This window comes from Vombatus ursinus, unplaced genomic scaffold (genome assembly GCF_900497805.2).
Source record: "Vombatus ursinus unplaced genomic scaffold, bare-nosed wombat genome assembly UNPS02014794.1, whole genome shotgun sequence".
In the NCBI taxonomy this organism is placed as follows: domain Eukaryota; kingdom Metazoa; phylum Chordata; class Mammalia; order Diprotodontia; family Vombatidae; genus Vombatus; species Vombatus ursinus.
In genome coordinates this window covers 14,165,303-14,187,321 of record NW_020954572.1, presented here as the reverse complement: position 1 = coordinate 14,187,321, position 22,019 = coordinate 14,165,303, and the positions used below count along the sequence as shown (strand labels likewise).

The 22,019-nt window shown below is 36.8% G+C and overlaps 1 pseudogene; it reads left to right on the top strand.

Moving 5' to 3' along the window:
- Positions 1–6,088: 6,088 nt before the first annotated feature.
- Positions 6,089–6,927, top strand: LOC114049001 (annotated as a pseudogene).
- The last annotated feature ends 15,092 nt before the right edge of the window (positions 6,928–22,019 follow it).

Below are 22,019 nucleotides of genomic sequence, written 5' to 3'. Positions count from 1 at the left end.
CAGGAAAGAAAATAGAAGCATAATAAGAGTTGAGCAACTCTGCTTCCTCTCCATCATTCGTTATCTTCATACCATCCATTCCAAGTCATTATCCTACCTCTTTTTGATTCACATCTTTTCACCAATATAAAACACACACACACACACACCCTGCTGCCGCCACCACCTATTTTTTGTTCTCCTTATGTTTCCTATTGTACCTCAGCTGACCCTGAATGAAATTCCATTCTGCAAATCCTATTTTTATAAAGCCGTGTCATGTTTTTGTATTCATTCTTCATTACCTGCCCTTGCTTCCATTTTTCCATATGTCTTTAAAATCTAAGTTGGTCAATGAGTTCCCTGATCCTCTGGCTTAGCTTTAAAATAGAAGGTAGCTTAAGAGAGACTTTTGAGAGAATCTCTCTTAAGATGGGAGACTCTCAAAAATGAAATTTTTTATTACATAATCACAGATGATCCCAATAAAGAAAAATCGGGAGAAGTATCTGATAAGATGGATTTGGCCGCCCAGGCAGCTATCTTGTGAGCTTATGTTGTAAAAGGAAGTGTACAAAAATGGAATCAGGGGCAACTAACTAAGGAAGAAGGCAAAAAGAATGTCACAGAAATATAAAAATAGTTTCAGCAAGGCTAATACCCAGGATGAGTGGAGGCTTATTAAAAATAACAAGGATACCTAAAAGGACTTTCCAAAATCTATGTTCAGGGCAAAAAGAAGAAGAAAAGAAGTGTTAGGCCCTATTTGAAATAGATGGTGTACTGTTTGTAGACAACAGAATTGAAACTTGACCTTAGAGCTGGATGGAACCTCAGAGGCCACCAAGTCCAATGCTATCAAGCAGTCAGTCAATAAGCATGTTTTAAGCAACTACTATGGGCCATGGATGTAAAGTGACCTGCCCATGGTCACACAGATGGTAAACATCAGAGGTGAAATTTGAACCTACATCCTCTGTTGCTAGAGCAAAGAATTCTTTCCACTGTACTTTACTGCTAATTTGCTTTTATCTCTTCAGTCAAGGAAAATAATCTTCACACTGGGGGGAAAAGCCCAAAAGACCAAATATAAACTAAGAGAAAACCGAAACCACGGGGGTAAGAAGGTAGTAAGAAAGCACTCAACTACTCTTAGTTCAAGTCTCCCAGACCAGGTGAAATGAATAACAACAAAATCTCATATTTAAAACTTACTTTAAGATTTACAGAGCACTTCATTCATAATAACTCCATTAAAAAGGTAAGGCAATCCTTATTACCTCATTTTATAGGTGAGGAAACAGAAGTCAGAAATTGTGGCTTATTCAGTGCAATGTTGACATAGGTTACATGTGTTGGAACAAAGATTTGAAATGGCCTCCTGATTCCTAAGTACTTAAAAAACTTATATAAATGAAGTGAAAGTGTATTCTAGTAACTATAGGCTAGAAAGTTGTATTAAATTGATAGTTTGTGACTGCTTTAAAAAAATGCAGTGGTAACCAGGAGCCTGGATGGGTTCATTAAGAAGAAGTCATGCCAGACTTATCTCATTCCACCCCCTTTTTTTTTCTTAAACAGTTACTAGACTGATAAACCAGAGAAACACTCTCTACTTAATGGTAGGTACTTCAATTTCAGTAAGGGATCAAAAAAAATGTGTGATATTTTTGTAGACAACATAGAGGAATATGGGCTGAATAGCATAGTTGGATGGATTCAAACTAGTCTGAATGATTATACCCAAAGAATCTTCATAAATGTCAACAATATGACATGCTGTGGTACCCAGTCATCTGCCCTGTCTTGTTCATCTTTTCTATCAGTGACTTCATTGAAGACATAATTGATGTGCTTATTAAATCTGCAAAAGACTTAAGAGGGAAGGGGAGAGTTGGTTCACTGGATGACAGAATTAGGAAGCTGAAAAGGCTTGATAGGTTGGGATGATGGCCCAAACCTACCAAGATGAAAATGAATAGGCACAAATGTAAAGTTCTGTGATTGAGGTAAAGAAAAATCAGCTGCATAAGAATAGAAGAGATATATTAAAAAAAAAAGGACAGAAAGAAATGGGTCTTAATTGACTGGAAGATCAATATAAATCAAAGGGTTATGTGCCTACTAAAGTAGACAATATGATCCTAGACACATTAATTAAAATATAATTTCCATTTCAGGATGGTAATAATTCCACCCTACAATGCATTAGTCACACTTGAAACATTATACTCAGTTATGGATCTCCTGTTTTAAGAGGGATACTGACAATACTTCTGGAGCTTGTCCAGTTTAGGGCAATCAGCATGCTGATGGGACTCGAAACCATATCATGTAGGAAATGTCTGAAGGGAATGAGAATATTTTACCTAAAGGTGAGAAGACTTAAGTGGGGAAATGATAATCATCTTTAACTATCTATAGGTTGTGATGCTTAAATATATTCAGAGTTGATCTGTTTCACTAAAGTGAGTAGTTAAGAACAATGGAAAGAAGTTATAGTGAAGTGAATTTCCGTTAAATATAAGGAAGATGTTGATGTGTTCCTGAGCTTTAGAGCTGGAGAGAACCTTAGAGAGTGTGCCCTCTTTCTGGTCTTCTAGTGTTATATTCCTTCTCACTTACTTGAAGATTAACCTCACTGGCCTCTTCAATGTTCCTTGCACACAGGACTCCATTTCCCAACTGGAATTGACTTCCCCTACACCAGTAATACTCTTCCTTCTCACTCCATCCTTCAGACTTCCTTCAAGGCTCAGCTCATAGATCTCCCTTTTCAGGTATTTCCTGGTCCCCCAACCCACCACCAGGTGCTAGTAATGCCTTCCCTCTCAGATTATCTTCTATTTGTACTGTAAATATCTTGTATGTGATTTTTGATGTGACTTTCCCACATTGAAATGTAAGCTCCTTGAGGGCAGTGTTTTTGTCCCTTTTTTGTGTCTCCAGTATGTAGCACAGTGTCTGACCCATAGTAAATCCTTTTTTTAAAAATTAAGTTTTTTTTTCAATGAATGAAAATACATCCTCTCTCTCTCCCCCCTATGAAAAAAAAGAACAAAACCCCTTGTTGCAAACATGTCTGATCAAGCAAAACAAATTCCCACATTAGCCATGTCATATGTGTGTATGTATGTGTGTGTGTATGTACGTACACATACACACATAATCTTGAGCCGTAATTTGAGTCGCTGGAGGTGGGTAGCACATTTTATATGAATCCTCTGGAATCATGGTTGGTCATTGTGTTAACCAGAGTTCTGAGTCTTTCAAAGTTGTTGTCTTTATAAAATTGTATAAAATTTTCTCCTGTTTCTTCTCACTTCACTGTGCACCAGTTTATAAAAGTCCTTCCAAGTTTCTCTGAAGTTATTCCCTTCATTTCTTATAGTACAATAGTATTCCATCACCTTCATATATCATAATTTGTTTAGTCGTTCCCAGTTGATGGTCACCTCCCTCTGTTTCCAATTCTTTGCCACTGTACAAGAAGCTGCTATCTTTGGCACATACGGATCTTTTCCCCTCTTTCTTTGATCTCTTTGGGATATATATCTAGTGATGATATTGCTGAGTAAAAGGGAATGCACAGTTTAGTGGCTTTTTTTGGAATAGCTTCAAATTGCTTCCCAGAATGGCTTGACCATTTTATAGCTTCATCAGCAGTGCATTAATGTTCCTCTTTCCCCATACCCCCACCAGCATTTGTTGATTTCCCTTTTTAGTCAACTTTGCTAATCTGATAAGTATATGATAAAACCTCAAGGGTTGTTTTAATTTGCAGTTCTCTAATTAATGATGATTTGGAACATTTTTCCCCCTCATTTATTCATTTATTTTTTTTCCTTTTTTATTAATTTATTTTGATTTATCAATAATCACTTCCATATGCTTTTGAGTTTAAAATTTTTCTCCCCCTTCTTCCCCACCACCTTCCCCAAGACGGCACACAATCTGATATAGGCTATACATTTACATTCATATTAAACATATCTTCACATTAGTGATGCTGTAAGTAGAAATTAAAACCAATAGGAGGAACCATCAGAAAGAGGAAACAAAACTCAACAGAAGAGAAAAAAAATAACAATTCAGCTTCCATAGTTCTTTCTTTGGGTGTGGATAGCATTTTCCATCACAAGGCCTCTGGAGATGTCTTAGATCCTTGTATTGCCAGGAAGGGTTAAATTTATCAATATTAATCATCACACAACATAAATGTTGGAGAAGATGTGGGAAAATTGGAACACTAATGCATTGTTGGTGGAGTTGTGAAATGATCTAACCATTTTGGAGAGCAACTTGGAACTATGCCCAAAGGGCTATAAAAATGTGCATACCCTTTGACAGAGCAATAGCACTTTTAGGGCTATATCCCAAAGAGATCACACAAATGGGAAAAGGACCTACATGTACAAAAATATACATAGCAGCTCTTTTTGTGGTAGCAAAGAATTGGAAATTGAGAGGATGCCCATCAATTGGGGAATGGCTGAGCAAGTTGTGGTGTATGAATGTGATGGAATACTATTGTGCTATAAGAAATGATGAACAGGCTGACTTCAGAAAAACCTGGAAAGACTTGTACGATTTGATGCTGAGTGAAGTGAGCAGAACAAAGAGAACATTGTACACAATAACAGCCACTTTGGAACATATTTTTTAAAAAAATTTCACTGTTGATAGCTGAAATTTTTCCCTTTGAAAAATTTTTATATCTTATAACTATCCATTGGGGAATGTTTCTCATTCTTTGGATCAATTCCATATATATACATATATATATACATATACATATACATATATATATATGAATATATGTACATATGTAGGTAGATATCAGAGAAATTTGCAAATAATATTCCTATTTACTTATATTTCTTCTAATTTTAGCTGTATTGATTTTATTGTTCAAAAACTTTAAAATTTTACCTTCTGTATTCCTCTCTCTTATTTTTCCATGATCTCTTCATCTATCCAGGGCAGCTAGATGCCCCAGTGGATACAGGCTGGGCCTGGAGTCAGAAAGTCTCATCTTCCTGAATTCAAATCTGGCCTCAGACATTTACTAGTTGTGTGATCCTGGGCAAATCACTTAACCCTGTCTACCTCAGTTTTCTCATCTATAAAATTTGTTGGAGAGGGAAATGACAAACCACTTCAATATCTTTGCCAAGAAAACTTCAAAAGAGGTCACAGGTCAGACATGACTGAAAAACAACTAAACAACAAAGCTTCAACTATCCATAGATTTTTTTTCCCCCTTGCCCCTTTAATTTGTGTATAACATCACTCATGTTTAAATCACATACCCATTTGGAGCTTATCTTGGTAATATGGTGTGAGATTTTGGTCTAGACTTAAATTTTGCCATACTGCTTTCCAGTTTTCCCAACAGTTTTTGTCGAGTAGTGGATTCTTGTCCCAATAGTTGGAATCTTTGGGTTATGAATCACTAACCCACCATACTCATTTATTTCTGTATATTATGTACCTAATCTGTTCCACTGATCAACCTATCTCTTTCTTGCCCAGTACTGAATTGTGATGATTACTGCTTTGTAGTGTAGTTGGAGATCTGGTACTGCTAGGTCCTTTTCCTTCTCACTTTTTTTTTCATCATTTCTCTTGAGATTCTTGATCTCTTATTTTCTCCAGATAAATTTTTTTCTAGTTGCATAAAGTAATCTCTTGGTGGTTTAATTGGCATGATACTGAAAAATAAATTAATTTAGGTAGAATTCTAATTTTTGTTATATTGGTTTGGCCTACCTGTGAGGAATTAGTATTTCTTCAGTTATTTATATGTCTTTATTTGTGTAAAGAATGTTATATAACTGTGTTCATATAATTCCTGTGTATATCTTGGCAAATATACTCTCAAATATTATATACTTTCTGCAGTTATTTTAAATGGAATTTCTCATTGGAAAGGCTTCTAGTTTATCCTCATGTATTATGTTGGTTCTTGGTTTTAGATAGATATTATTTATCATATTAATAAAGGATCTTTGTTATTTCTATGCTTTCATGTGTGTTTTAAATAGAAATAGCTGTTGTATTTTGTCATAAGCTTTTTATGCATCTATAGATATAATATGATTTTTTTATGATCAGTTATGTCCATCTGGCTGCTGATGACTTCAGAGTTAAGTATGAACCAGAGCTGGCCATGAGACAAACTATAGAAAGCAGTATTCATGGTCTCCAGAAGGCCATTGATGGCCCCTATGTGACGAGGCTGCAACTGGAGACAATGATTGAAACCCTGAAGGAAGAACTGCTCTTCATGAGGAAAAACCATGAAGAGGAGATAAATTTTCTCTAAGATCAGATTATAGGCTCTGAGCTGATATGGAGGCAGATTCTCCCAAATTCCAGGACTTGAGCAAGGGTAATAGCTGATATCCAAGCTGAGTATGGTGCTCTGGCTAAGACAAAACAGAGGCACTTGATAAGTACTGGTCCCACCAGTTGAGGAGAGCACCGTGGTGGTCAACACAAGATCTGAGGAGGTAGAATCTTATATAAATACTGTCACTGAGCTGAAAAATATAGTCCAGTCCCTAGAGATCAACCAGGACTCCCTTAAAAATCTAAAAGCCAGCTTGGAAGACAGCCTGAGGGAGGTGGGGACCCACTATGCTGTACAAATGGAACAGATCAATGCAGCCCTGGTACCCCTTGAGGCAGAGCTGGAGCAGACACTCACAGAGTGGCAGTACCTAGCACAGGAATTTGAGACCCTGACCAACATCAAGGTCAGACTGGAAGTAGAGATCAACACCTACCAAAACTTGCTGAAGGACGAGGGGGGACTTCAGTCTTGCTCATATGTTGGATGGCAACAGCTGTTCTTTGTGAAGCATCCATAAGACTAGCACCTGGAGGATTGCAGATGACAAAGTGGTGGTGGAGACCAATGACACCAAGGTCCTGCAGCATTAGGGCCATAAACTAAGGACCTAGGCTTAGGTAGGAGCTTAAAAGCTTAAAAGCTTATCGGTTACCTGGGGGAAAAAAAAGAAATATGTACACTCCTTTTATTGCCATTTATTCATCTCCAGTGGCCAATCATATCTAACTTTTCTGAAATTCTATTCATCCCCCAACTTTCTTTTTATTTATTAATTTTATTATATTTATCTGGGTCTGAAAGGGATAAATTGAGGTTCCTCACTATTGTAGTTTTACTGATTATTTTTCTATAACTCACTTAGCTTCTCCTTTAATTATTTAGATGTTATGCCATTTGGTTTAGTATTGATATTAATTCATTGTTTGTGGTATCTTTCAGCAAAATGCAGTTGACTTGTTTATCTCTTAATAGATTTAGAGCTGAAAGGGATCTCAGGGGCCATGTAGTCCAACCCCTTGGTTTTACTGATGAGGAAACTGATACAGAGAAGTTAAATAACATGCCCAGGGTAACATAGCTAATAAATATCTGAAGATTTTGAACCTAGATTGTCTTGACTCCAAGTCTAACATCCTATCCAGAATTGCACTTAAAAAGGACACTTGGGCAAGAGCTGGCTGCTTATCATGTAAACATTTGGGAAGTCCCCATTTTTTCTGTCCTTGGGGTCAAAGGGTAATAAATTGACCTCCTACTTCCCCAGCCACTTTATTGTACTTTAGTTTGGAAGTCATATGGAGAGAAAGCTCAGGAATGGAAATGGGAGAACCTTACATCATACTTTTATAAGCCACAGGGGAGGATGGCCCTTCTGACCTGAGACCATGACCCTTGGCTTTCATCTGGAATCTTTTGGGGAAATTCCTAGTCAGTTGGAAACAATCAGAAGATCATTGCTATGTCCTCTTTATTTTTTTTTAATTTTTTAAATTTTTTTTTGGCTAGGCAATGGAGTTAAGTGACTTACCCAGGGTCACACAGCTATCTATGTCCTCTTTAAAAGGGGCTAGCATAGGGGCAGCTAGGTGGTGCAGTGGATAGAGCACCAGCCCTGAAGTCAGAAGGATCTGAGTTCAAATCCGGCCTCAGACCAAACACTTGACATTTAGTAGCTGTGTGACCCTGGGTAAGTCACTTAACCCCAATTGCCTAAAAAAAGGGGGGGGGGCTAGCATACATGTGTATTTCCATAGGAGATTCTTTTCCAACAAAGGTCCATATCCTATCATCAAGTAGGTTAAGAGACTCATCCAATGGAACAGACGATGATCCTGGTTGCACATGTGCAAGGCACAGAGGGCAACATAAAGGTGAAGTCAGGTTTTCTTCCCCATGTCTTAAAAAGTTCCAGTTATTGAACTAGAAGAGATAATTTATTAAAATAAAATCTTAGTATGTGGATTGTTAAAAACTGCCTTTTATAGTAGGTCATTTGCATGAAAGTATCAGAACATATGCATTATTTGCAATGATATGTACTTCACACAATATTTTGAAATTTGCTCTCTTATTGTTCCTTGATCTTTTTCTTCATTTGCCTATTTTGTCAAAACTTAGTAGGGAGAACTTTTGGGAACAAAAAAATACTGAATGTATTGCAGAGTCATAGATTTAGAGTGGAAGGAAATTATTTGTCCAATTCTTATCCCATTTTACAGATGAAAAAATCTGAAACCTAGAGAGGTTAAGTGATTTGCCAAAAGTGACACAGGGAGTAAATAGTAGATCCAGGATTATAACTTGGATGCTCTGTCACTAAGCCCAACCTTCTGGGCATTTCACCAGTTAGTATTATTGGTCAGCCAACTGGCAAATTGGATAAAGCACTGGCCTTGGAGTCAGAAAGACTCATCTTCTTGAGTTCAAATCCAGCCTCAGACACTTACTATCTGTGTGACCCTGGGCAAATCACTTAACCCTGTTTGCCTCAGTTTCCTTATCTGTAAAATGAGCTGGAGAAGGAAATGGCAAACCACTCTGGTATCTTTGCCAAGAAAACCCCAAATGGGGTTATGGAGAATTGGACAAGACTGAAACAACTCCCCAACAATTATTAAACTAATACAATCATTGAAAATATATTAAGGAATCTAATATTTAAGAGCCCAAAATGAAGCCAATACCTGACATTGGCCTGATCTTTATCTGGTTTTGGTGTCTGGATTTTTAAAGGGACATAGCAAAATTGGAAAGGATAGAAAATACCTTAGAAAGCAGGGTCAAAGGAGTTGGAATTGCTTATCCTGAAAACTAGAAGGCTGCTGGTTGATTTAATAACTTTCTTCATATGTGGAAAGTTATTTTGAGGAGAATAATTATACTGACCTATCTCTACAAAGGAATTCAGCCTAAAGAACAAGAGAGTTAGATGAGATAGCTTTTGAAGTATAAGGATGATTCAACACTGGAATATGCTGTTGTAAAGACTACAGAATCTCCATCTCTGGAGATCTTTTTAAAATAGGCTAAATGATCCCTGTCTTGCATGGGGTAAATATTGTTCTGTCTAGGTATAGGTGGCTAGAACCAGATAACTTCTCTCCTACTGCTATGATCTTATGTTGTATGCCATTAAAAGAATGTTGTACACCTGAAAAGAGTTGGAGCCAACCACAGAAGTAAATACCAATTTGCCAAAAGCCAATTTTAATACTTGCATCTCAATAGGACCAGTAGCTGGCAGATGTCCCAGAGAACTGGGTAATGACTGAAAACACACTACATCCTAGTCTACCAAAGTCAGTAGAGAAACAACATGGTGCAAGGAAATTACTTCTAGACCTAGGTTTGACTTACTAAATGTGTGACCATCAACATTACTTAAAGGTTAATTTGTTAACCTAGGTAGGCGTTAGATTAATTTAGGTTGTGCCTAGGTGGGACAGTGGAAAATGCACTGGACTTAGGAAGACCAGAGTTCAAATCCAGTCTCAGACACTTACTAGCTGTGAGACGTTGGGCAAGACACTTAAATTCTCTGTCTCAATTCCCTCAATTATAAAATGGAGATAATATCAGCACATTCTTTCTAGGTTTGTTGTGAGGATAAAATGAGATAATATTTGGAAAGTGCTGATATTATCTCCATTTTATAGTTGAGGGAATTAATTCTTGAAGTATTGACTGATTTGACTTCCTTGCTGTCCAAGGGACTCTCAAAAGTCTTCTTCAGCACCACAAGTCGAAAGCATTGATTCTGTGGCATTCAGCTTAAAACCCTACATAAATGCTAGCTACATAACCTCAGTTTTCTTATCTGCAACATGGGGACAATGCCTATAGTAGTTACCCACAGGGACAAGTGACAAAGTATATAAGCACTTTATAAACTTTAAATCATTATGTAAATGTCAGTTAGGATTACTCATCTCAATTTGAAGATATATATAGAGAAAAACTATCTCTAAGAAAATAAGACCTTGATTTTATTTGAGCTTCCAAATTAAGTTTTAAGGGGTTGTATTGCCCTTAGAGACTAGCATAAAATAAAGTAATATTTTCCCCATAGCTATATCATGTAAAGAGACAGGTGCACTTGACCCTATTCAGAATTTCAAGGTATTCCATTAGGGTCCAACACAGGAAAAAGTACATTGGAGTAATCCTATTGCAGTTTTATACAAAGTTGGCCATTATGGCAAGGTTCATACCTCTAGGATTGCTGTGTATGAATAACCATTTCCACAAACATGCAGAAAATATGGAAGAATTTAGGTTTAGGAATATGAAACAAAAATGTCCCTCTCATTCCCTTCCAATCACAGCGCATAGACTACATTATGAATTCTTTGTATATTTTTGCCTCTCCTTTTAATATTTCTAAATTGTCTGGCTTGTATCTCTAACTGTGTATTTAGAATTTGTCTCTATCCAAGCCAAATATCATTTATTCCTGTCAGCACAAGTTTTTGGTTGTCCTCTATCTGCAAGAGAGTTAGTGATATAATTGAAACCAGATTAAATTGGGAAATTGGGAAATGTTGAACAAAATAAATAAAAATACAATACAACATAGATAATGTTAATTTGTGGTTTTCTAAGTCAATATGGGCGCAGTTGTTTCTATTTGAGTTCGGTGCCCTAGGCAATACTTTAAGATTACAAAATGTCACCAAATTGCCTATCTGCTGTTGGTAGGAGTTTCCACAATGGGAGTTTCCTGGACAAATATAATTTCTAGCATTGAGGACAATTTTAAAAATAAGTAAAGGCATCATGGAGGAAAGAAGTATATAAAATGGGGTCATGAACCTGAAAGAGTGTATAATCTCTTAGTACTAGGGATGTGCTGGAGGGAGCTCTAAACAGCTCTGCTGATAAATTTAAAAAATTAGAACATAAAAAGTTAAGTAATAATATTAATTAAATTAAGATTTTCGAAAAAAAATTAAAGCTAAATTTTCAGCATCGGCATTTACATCTTGGAAATCACCAAGCTACAAATCAGTGCTTGATTTACTATTTTACTGATTGACTAGACTTAAGGTGATGGGAAAATGTTAATAATGTCAAGAAACTTAGAAATGTACCATTTATACATTTTTTTCTTGGAAAGCTGGTTGTTAGACATTTGTCAGTGTACCCCTGTATCTTGCCTTGCCCTCTTAGATCCCTGGGCCTCCTTCAAGACTCAGCTCAAATGCCACACCCTCTAAAGGAGAGGTTTCCTAGTCCCTAGAGCTGCTGCTCCCTCTGAAGTTCCTTCCTTCTGAAGTTACCTTCTTTATACTCTCTATGCATCTTGTATATGCTTGTGCATATGCCTGTGTAAGGGTGGGACTGACTGATTTACTCCAACGGTTCTCAGATTTTGGGGGTCCCAGAACCCCTTTATATTCCTAGTCTTATTTAACAACATCTTAGTATTATGAAAATGGTTTTGACTTCAAGGATAACCTGAAAGGGTCTCAGGGGACCGCTGTGACCCCTGACCACATTTTGAGAACCACTGATCAATTGGGTCATTCCAGTCAAGTCAAAGTAAGCGATAAGATGTCATGATGTCTTCACCTGGTGAAAACAGTCTCAATCATAGGCTTTAGACTAAGTGTAGAGTCTTTGGAACTAGAGAAATTTTACACAGGAATTCTGTTCAAGAAGGCAGAGAAAACATGGTCATGTCCTAGAGGTCATCTATAAACTGCCATCTAGTTTAGAATTAAAGTCTCGAAAGTAAAACCCTTCAGTTGGAAACACCTGGTGGGAGGAGGGAGGAAGAAAGGAGAGACATTGGTAGGCTTTAGCGTTGGTCTAGATATTCTTCCCAATACCCTTTTGGCTGGAGGAGAGCCTTGCAAGCTTTGAAGAGTCTGGAGGATGTTGAACTCTTCCTACCTTTTCACGAGGTCCTAGAGCTATTCCTGGCTCAGTTGACAGCAGTGTCTGCATTGGGAACCAATGATAGAGTAGATAGAACTTCATATGTATTAGATTATAAGCTTTTTGAGGCCAGGGACTGTCTTTTGCCTCTTTTTGTATCCCTAGCACTTAACACAGTGCCTCGTACATGTTGATCAGTCATTTCAGTCATGTCTGACTCTTCATAACCCCCTTGGGATTTTCTTGGCAAAGATCTGGAGTAATTTGTTATTTCCTTCTCCAGCTAATTTTACAGATGAGGAAACTGAGGCAAACAGGGTTAAGTGACTTGCCCAGAGTCACACAGTATCTCAGGTGGAATTTGAACTCAGGAATAGGTGTCTTCTTGGCTCCAGCGCCAGTACTCTATCCACTGTGCCACCTACCTACCCCTGGTACATAGGAGATGTTTAATAAATGTTCACTGAATTTAATATCTCCATAGGGAGTTCATCAAAGAAAATACACTCTGCTGAAGGAGAATACCCTATGAGTAGGAGAAAAGGACCTTCAGTAATGAGGATCTGTGAGTTACCCCTTTGCCATATGTGCTTTCTAAGCTTGAAACCCCTCCACCACCTTCTCCTGGACCCTATGTACTTTTAGGGCAGCATGTCATAATTTGGAGGGGAGAGATGTTTTCTACCAGCTGTTCTTACTGTCGCCTCTTACTAAATGTCTATTTCCAAATGTTTAAGTTAAGTTGAGCCCTGGCTGACCAAAATGATTCTTAAATACCTTTGGGAACTCAAGCTGAAGATATTACAGAATTGTTTGGACTCTTTACGGGCAGCCCTAGATCCCTGAGGGGGAACTGTATGGCCTTGTTCCAGGAACCTAGACTCTTCTGGGAGAGTGGGGATTTGGATTAGAATCCTCAGAGTTTATTTCACTGAGCCTATTTCTGTTTTCTTGTTTTCTTCATTTGAATGTAAACCCCTAGAGGGCAGGGAAGGTTTTTTTTTTGTTTTGTTTTTGTTTTTGCTTTTTCTTCCATCCTTATCTCCTAGCATAATTCACTAGTATTGTGAGTTTAACAAATCCTTGTTGATTGATTAAGAAAACACTAGACACAGATCATGACATCTGGCCATTCAGATGTCATCTGAGTGCTCCAGAGCACTTAGAGGGGGTGGGGGGAACCCCAATAAAATTGAGGTTTCAGATATAGACACCAAGTCATGCAGGGAAAAAATGAGTCAGAATTTTGTCTTTAAGGTGAACCTTTAGGCAATGTGATGCCTTCTTTCTAAAGTTTTCTAAGGGTATACTGGAGCCAGCTTGAGGTCTGGAGATACCATTGTTCAATTATCATTGTGAGCATTTACACTTCAGAAATGGACAAATGTTATAAACCAGGGCTCCATTTATTGTTTTGTTGATTGTCTAGAGTTGAGAAAGTATGGAGAAGATGTTAATAATGCAGATTAAACTTAAAAGTATTTACATGTGTACTTCTTTTTTTGAGAGTTGGTTGTTAAACATTTACTATCATACCCCTGGTTGTATCTATGTGAGAAAACCATTTCTAATTAGTCTGCACTGATTGATCTATGGGAGAATACTAAGTAACCTGTGCTTCAGACCAATAGAATCTATACCTAGTTAAATTTTGATTCCTCCATCAATGGAGTATGTCCTTTTCCTCTAGTACTGTCCACCTGCTGAAACTCTCCCTCATCACCTTATGCCTAGGTTATTATAATTTTGTGCTTGCTTGTCTCCTTCACCCTCCTATTCCTCCTGCATACCACTGGAAATATTTTCCTAAAATGTTTATGCTATTCTTCCATTGTAAGGAATTTATGATGGCTCTCTGTTGTCTAGATTTGTACAAGATCAATTTCCTCATTCTGATATGCAAAACATTTCCCTAGTTTGACCTTATGTTAGCATTCTTTTCTTTGAGCACATTAACCCTTTACTCCAAAAAGGTCCATGCACTTCCCAGATGGGGCAGCTAGGTGGTGGCACAGTGGATAGTGTTGTGCCTGGAGTCAGGAAGACTCTTCTTCCTGAGTTCAAATATGGCTTCAGATACTTCCTAGCTATGTGACCCTGGGCAAGTCGCTTAACCCTGTTTGCCTCAGTTTCCTCATCTGTCAAATGAGCTGGAGAAGGAAATGGCAAACCATTCTAGTATCTTTGCCAAGAAAACCTTAAATGTGGTCAGAAAGAGTCAGACTTGACTGACAATGACCAAACAACAAAGTCCCAAATATTTCATTCTCATCCTTACTAGCAAACACTGGTTCATCCCTTTTTTCTGACCTGGAGAGTCCCCTCTACTGTTTTCTGTCTTTCTAAAGCCTGCCTAAAACCCATCTCAGTTCTTCCAAACTTCCTCATGAAGCCTTTGCATATAACTCAGGTCCAGATTGATTCCTGTCCCACCTCCCCTTTCTTAACCACCTTCCTAGGAAATTTGTTTTCCTTCCCACACATACTTATATCTGTCTAGATTTGTGATAGGAATGTATCATTTGTGTAAATCTTACACAGCTTCAAATAGACTGTAAGCTCCATGAAAGTGGGTATTGTGTCTTATCCTTTGTTTTATGACTCATAACACCAAACAGAGTGCACTCAATTATATTATTTTTGACTGAATTTAATTTTTTGGCCCTCATGTATAATTTCTACATCTTTGTGAAATGACCAGCAGAGGTTATCTGTACAAAACAGATATAAAGGTCTACACTTTTAACATCTTAGGGGAGAATTTGTTTCTTATTTCATTAGTCATTTAGAGAGAGGCAGTATGCCTTATGGGATAGAGTACTATAAATGTAGTGAAGTCCTGAATTTGACTCTTACCTCAGACAACATTTGTGTGATGATGAGCAAATTACTTCAACTCTCTGGATGTCAATCTCCTCTTCTACAAAATGGAGATAATTATAGCACCTACCTCACAAGGTTGTTCCGAGGTTCAAATGAGATAATACATGTAGAGCACTTGGCAAACTTGCAAACTTTATAACACTCTATAAAATATGAACTCTATTATATATTGTTTATTCACGAACTCAGAAAGCCAGTAAGGAAGTATTTTGGCCGGAAACCTCTCACAGTATGTAGTGGTGGCTTTAAACCAGCATGTTAATAAAATACTCATTACGATGAATCTAGTTTCACATTAGGAAATTGGTTCCCTAGCTTATGTGCATTACTTTAGTTGCTTCCAAAACACTTTTCTGCCATTGTGTAGCCATTAGCTGAATGAAAACCACGTTTTTTGTTTTTTTGTTTTTTTGTTTTTTTTATGGAATGCCTACATATTGGAAGTTATTGTGAAATGGCCCTATTTCACAGAGGAATAAAGATTTCTTCTCTGTATGTCATCTCTAGTGGAAATCCAGCAAATAGGATCAATAAACATTCTTAGGAATGGATGCTATATTCTTTCGAGTAGTTGATCTCTGAGAATATTTGGAAACCAATGTAAAATTTCCATGGAAAATGATTGTGTGACGAGACACTAGGCAAACCTGAAGGAAGCAAAAGTTGTTTTTAAGCCAACAAATTAGAATTTATGTTCTAATTTTGTTGAAATTTAATTTATAACTATTTACACAAGGTACTTGTGTACGAGGTGTTCTTATCCCTTTTGGATGGGACACATCATAAATGGAAGGTTATTGCATGTTTTTGGTTATTTCTCAAGCAAAATATAATGATAAAATATGTTCTGACTAGAGCGTATCTCGTCCTTCATAATTAACTATTGCATTTTTCTTTCATCAGGCTCTGACCTTTAAAGTGTTCCTGTTGTGTGTGTTTTTAATGTCTAACTTTTCTGAAAATGTGTAGAGGTCATAATGAGGCATAATTATATACAGTATATAATTTTATTTGGCCTTTTTCAAGTGCTAATTTAACTATCATTTCTTCATATGGAATTTTTTAAGAAATTTTTTTTTTTAATGAAAGCCCTTTCTTGGTTCTCTGGCATAAATCAGAGGTTCCAACATATGATATAGGAGATAGTCAAGGAATTTGACGACATATTTGTGAATGTTCAGAAAATGTGTGATTGTAAGTTGTTTTTTTTTCATCCAAGCTTCAAACAAGTAAATCCTCAAATGAACAGATTATAATATTCTCTGCCTTGTGAGAAAACAACTAGTAACAGATAAGCTATTATTGGATATTATTCAAAAAGCCAACTTCTGGGGCATGTCTATTGGTTCACTCTAATTTCCTATAACGTCTGCATTTATTGTACTCTGTACAGTGATAACTAACATTCATAAGGACACTCTTCTGGCAGAGAATCCTGAAGTGCCCTTTGAATAATATTAAAATAACATTATTTTTTGTTGTTTTTTATTTTCCTTCTGAGACTGGGTCTCCCTATCTTACTGAAGCTGTAAAAGTAGCAGCTATTTACATGACAGTCCTCACGACTGATCTCCAGGAAAGCTTTCATCTGTTGTGTTAATGATCTGAGCTGGGTTCATCACACTATAGTCAACCTGGTGCCCTCCACCTCTTTGGTGGTTCACCACACTGGTGTTAGGCTTAGTATAGACCAGAGATGTCAGACATGAGGTGGGCTATATCCCACAACACTCTCATATAAGGCTAGAGACAGGATAAAATGTTATTGGGAACTATTTAACAAAATAAATAAAAATACAATAGAATATAGATAATGTAAATATGTGGTTTTCTAAGTCAGCATACTGCCCAGTTGTTTCTGTTTGTTTGACATCATTGGTGTAGACAGCCAACTGATTTACCCCACTATAGCTCAGGACTGCAGAGCTCAAGGAATCCACTAGACTCAGCCTTCTACTTATAGAGGTCACAGATGTGTGCCACCAGGATTGGCCATTATAATAACATTTTCTGTGTTCAATGTTAAGAGAATTTTGAAAATGAGTTATCTCAAATCCAAAATATATGCTACCCATCAGATAACCAAAACTCTCCATTCTCTAACCATTCTGGATATATAGACCTCTATCATTTTACCTTCCACATGCCTTCCTCATGGTACTATTCTACATGATGGCAATGTCTCTAAGCTTATGGTTTCTGGCCAACTCTAGTTCTTTATAAAATGTTTTCTTTTTAAAATTAGCTTCATGTTTGAAAAAACAATCATTTGTAATTATGGGGAATTAAAACACCACAATGCTATACAATACTGAGAAAAGTATTTGGAGAAGGGATTGGAAAGGACAAACATAAGAACAAAATAAGGTTGTCACAAAGAACTTTAAAAAGGATGTAAATTTGTACAAACTTGTCTAGAGCATCATTAATCAATCATTTGTGTCTGAGATCAGAAATATGACCGTTTTGGTATTTTGTCTTGATTTTCAATACCATCTTAATGGCAAACTAAATATCAGGTTCTTTATTTCCCATGGCGGGGAGCAGAATAGATGAAAGTTGAAATAAGTTTGAAGTAAATGAAATATATGAGTATGTGCATGCACACACACATCATATACATCTATTCCACAAGGGGAATTATATCTGCCTGGGTTAGTATAAGTAACTTAATTAATAGGATATTTCTATAAAGTATATACTTTTTGTTTTCTTTACACTCTTAAATGTTTTTATACTTTTTCCAATTACATTGAAAAATTTTAACATTCTTTTTTTTTGTATACAGTGTTTTTGGTGAACCAGTGACTAGGGAATATTTAGATTTCAAGTGGCATCTTTTAAGTTTTTATTTTCCATAGTGGCTTCAACCATCTAATTTATTGAGTCATGGAGAAACATTTTTGCTATAATGGTAATGTTGTATTTACTTAATAATATTTCAGAATTTTAAGCAATGTTTCTTATTAAATTCAATTAGAACACATCTCATAGTGAGTTTTTCGTCTTGTTTTGTTTTATTTTGGGAGAGGGAAAAGGGACAACCTGATGAGAAAGTGCCAAGCATTGTATGTGCTATATCACTGTATCATGCACCCACAGAATATGTGGCACATTTTATGGATGTATTTAGAGAATGAGGCAGCTATAGGATGAGAGACAGCATGATAGTGAGTTTAGAATGCTGGATTTGGAATCAGGAAGGCCTCTGTTCAAATCTTCCCTCTGATACTTATTAACTCTGTGACCAAGGGCAAATCAGTTAAACACTCCGAGCCTCAAAGAATTTTCTTTAAGTTATGTACCAGCTGCAATCATTATCAATGGAAGCAGTGTTCTATATGAATGAAAGCACAGGTCCTTGATATACTAATAATAATAACAACATTATTAATAATAATATCACCTCATATACTAGCAGTATGACCCTGGGCAAGTCACTTAATCCTGTTTGCCTGTTTCCTCATTGGTAAAATGAAGTAGGGAAGGAAATAGCAAACCACTCCAGTGTCTTTGCCAAGTAAACCCCAAATAGCGTTACTAAGAAAGACTGAACAACAAAGTAATGATGATGATGATAAATAATTAGCATTTATTTCATGCATTAAGGTTTGCAAAGCACTTTACAAATACTATTTCATTTAATCTCACAACAACCCTGTAATGTGAGTGGTACTATGATCCCTACTTTGCAGATGAAGAAACTGAGGCATACAGGAGTTAAATGGCTTGCACAGGGCTACTCAGCTAATAATTGTCTGAGGCAAGATTGGAACACATAGTAGGCATAAATGGTGAATGGGGTGATTTGAGTGCTAAAGACCAAATAACAGTCTTCTCTGCTTCTATAGAGTCTTGAAATTCAACATACTGCTTTACGCAGGGGGTGAGAAAGAATTACCTGGACAAGACAATCTTTGGTCATCTCTCCATGGTTAATATGAGGCAGATTTAGGCTGTATGTTGTGCTTCAGTTTATTCTGGATTTCACTTTTTTTCCAAAAACATACTAACCATAAATATAAAGTTCTTTTGGGTGATAGCTATGAAGAATCTGGGGCTGGTATTTTCAGTTTGACTTTTGTACTCCAGGAGAGCAAACTTCACTGACTTTTATGAGCTCAATGCCCCTTCTCTCCTCTTGATAAGCAGGAAGATCAGGTCAAGTCTTTCTCTGCTATAACTCTATGACTTTCGTTAGAACCTACACACAGGTTCACCCTGGATGTTTGATATGATGGGCAGTCTGACCACTGTTAATGACTATCCCAGAGTATGAGACCCAAATCCATCCTGCTATGGCCAGCAAAGCTCAGCCAGAAATCCTATTAATTAACCTAGGCCTACTGTGACTAGTAAGAAAACAGCTTTGTTCAACTACTCTGATGATTCAAGTGTGTGGCAAGATGGTCCTAACAGAGTTAAAGCTGGAATAGTCTATGATGCTTCTTTCTTAACTCATGGAGACATAGCCTAATCCTTCTGGAAAGATGTTGTGGCTGTCAAATCTTACCAAGTAGCATAGTGAATAGAGTGCTGACCTTGGAGTTAAGGCCTGAGTTCAAATCCTGCCTCATATACCTACTAGCTGTGTGATCCTGGACAAGTCACTTAACCTCTGTGTGCCTCGGTTTCCTCACCTGTAATATGGGTATCACAATAGTACCTACTTTATGGGATTGTTATATCGAATGAAATATTTGCAAATTAATTTGCAAACTTTAAAGCACTATATAAATGCTAGTTATTGTTGTTATCATTGCCCAAGAAGGGTATGTTAAGGAAAAACAATAATAATGAACTATTTACAATCATTTTCTATAGTAATCATCTCAAAAGAGTAAAAATTATTGGTAACCCATTGGACAGTGGAAACATGCATAATAGGTGTAAATATGGGGCAACATTTCCCAATGATAATTTATGCTTTTATGTAAAACACATTGAGGCCATGTATGATTGGCGAAGAAGGTGGGCTGGATAGGTACAAAAAATGAGAGACAACAGACAGCCCAACTACAATGATATCCCAAGATAGTTTTTTTGTTTTTGTTTTGTTTTTACTGATGGAGGCCTTCAACATACAGGAAGCTCCTGTGGGGAAAATTTGTGAAAGGATATGAAAGAGAATTGATGAAGATGAGGTGTGGAGGTATTGAGACAGACATCACTGAGGGAAGTGCTCATAATTAGGAAATGATGAATTGATTAAATTAACAAACTATTATTACAAGAAATATTAATTGACACTGTAAGTACTGAATAGCTAAAACCTGAGCAGTATGGTATCAACAATTCCATGCACTAAACTCCAACTCCATGTACAAAAAAAATTATACAAATTTAGATAGTGGTTTTTTAAATGCTTATTTATTCACCGGTCTAAAATGCAAGTAATTCTCCCTTTCTAATTATCTCCTTTAAACACAAGAAGTACTCTGTTATTTCTTTGCAGTAATCAGATTGCTATTCTGTTGTTTGGTCACTATATTTTTAAAATGATATGGGGAAAACTGGAGAAGAAAGAACAAAATGATGAAAAAAAAGAAAAGAAAAAATAATTTGTGAAAAAGAGGAGTTAGAGAAGAGAAGGCTAAGTGGCAAATTTTATCATTCCCTTCAAACACACAAGAAGGCTGCTGGTGTTTCTTGTTCATTTAAAAAAATAATCTTATATTTAGGAAAGACCAAACAAATGGGTTTAAATTAAAACAGTGGTGATTTGGGCTGTACATAAGGAAGAACTCATTGATCACTAGGCTGATAAACCCGCAGAAGAGTGACCATGGGAATGCAAAGAAATTACATTCAATAAGAATAGACAATTACCTGCTTTGACTGGTGCCACTATTCACCAGGCCTGTACATGGATGATTTAATTAGATAAGGTCTTGGGTTCTTGTCCAGCTCTAAAAATCTAGTTTATTTAATTATTTTAGGACCATGCACAAATTAAAATTGAACTGATAGAATTAGTATTTTTAAATGCAAAAAAAAATTGGAGTATGCTGTAGCTGAATCTATATGTCTGAAATAAATGCAATCAGATAATTCTCAATCAAATTTAAATGCTTCTTGAAAACAAAGATTACAGAATCACAGAATTGGAAAGAATCTTAGAAACCTTCTAGGCTAATTCCTAATTTTACAAGAGCACATAGATATTAGGTGACAGAGTTGGAACTCAAAGCCAGATATTCTGCCTTTTTTTTTTTTTGGTTGTTGTTGCGGGGGGGATGGGGAGGCAAGCAGGGTTAAGTGACTTGCTCAGGGTCACATGGCTAGTAATTGTGTGAGGCCAGATTTTAACTTGAGTCTAGAGCTGGTTCTGTATCCACTGAGCCTTCCGGCTCCCCAAATCCAGGTAATCTGGCTTCAAATCCAGTGTTCTTTCCACTCTGCCATGATATACCCTACCTCTTCTCCATGCTTTCTTTCTGGAGCCCACAGAAAACTCTCTGATTCTAAAAGCATTTAAAAGGTCAATTAGTATACATTTTAGGGTTTGTTTACATGGTATACCATGTTGTTTTCTAATTTTCCTCCCAAAATGTACGTCTTCTTTCCTCAACTAGACCATAAACTTTCTTTGGCATTCAGTAAAATACCTGACAGAGTGAATGCTTAATAAATACTGGGACTGAGTCGAAAAGCCACACCCAATGACCTAGAAGGCCATATGTGGCCTCAAGCTCACAGGTTCCCCACCCCTGACTTAAGAGAAAATGGCCTTTCTTCTTTTGGTGTATTTGATGATGATTGAAGGAACTGAGAAGAGCAAATTTAGTAAGGAAAACATGACAGCTATGTTCAAACCTTTGAAGGACTATCACATAGAAAATGGAGTAGACATTGCATAAGGCAGAAATAGGCCAATGGGTAGAATTTAGAATGCAGATTTTAGTTCAATATGAAAATG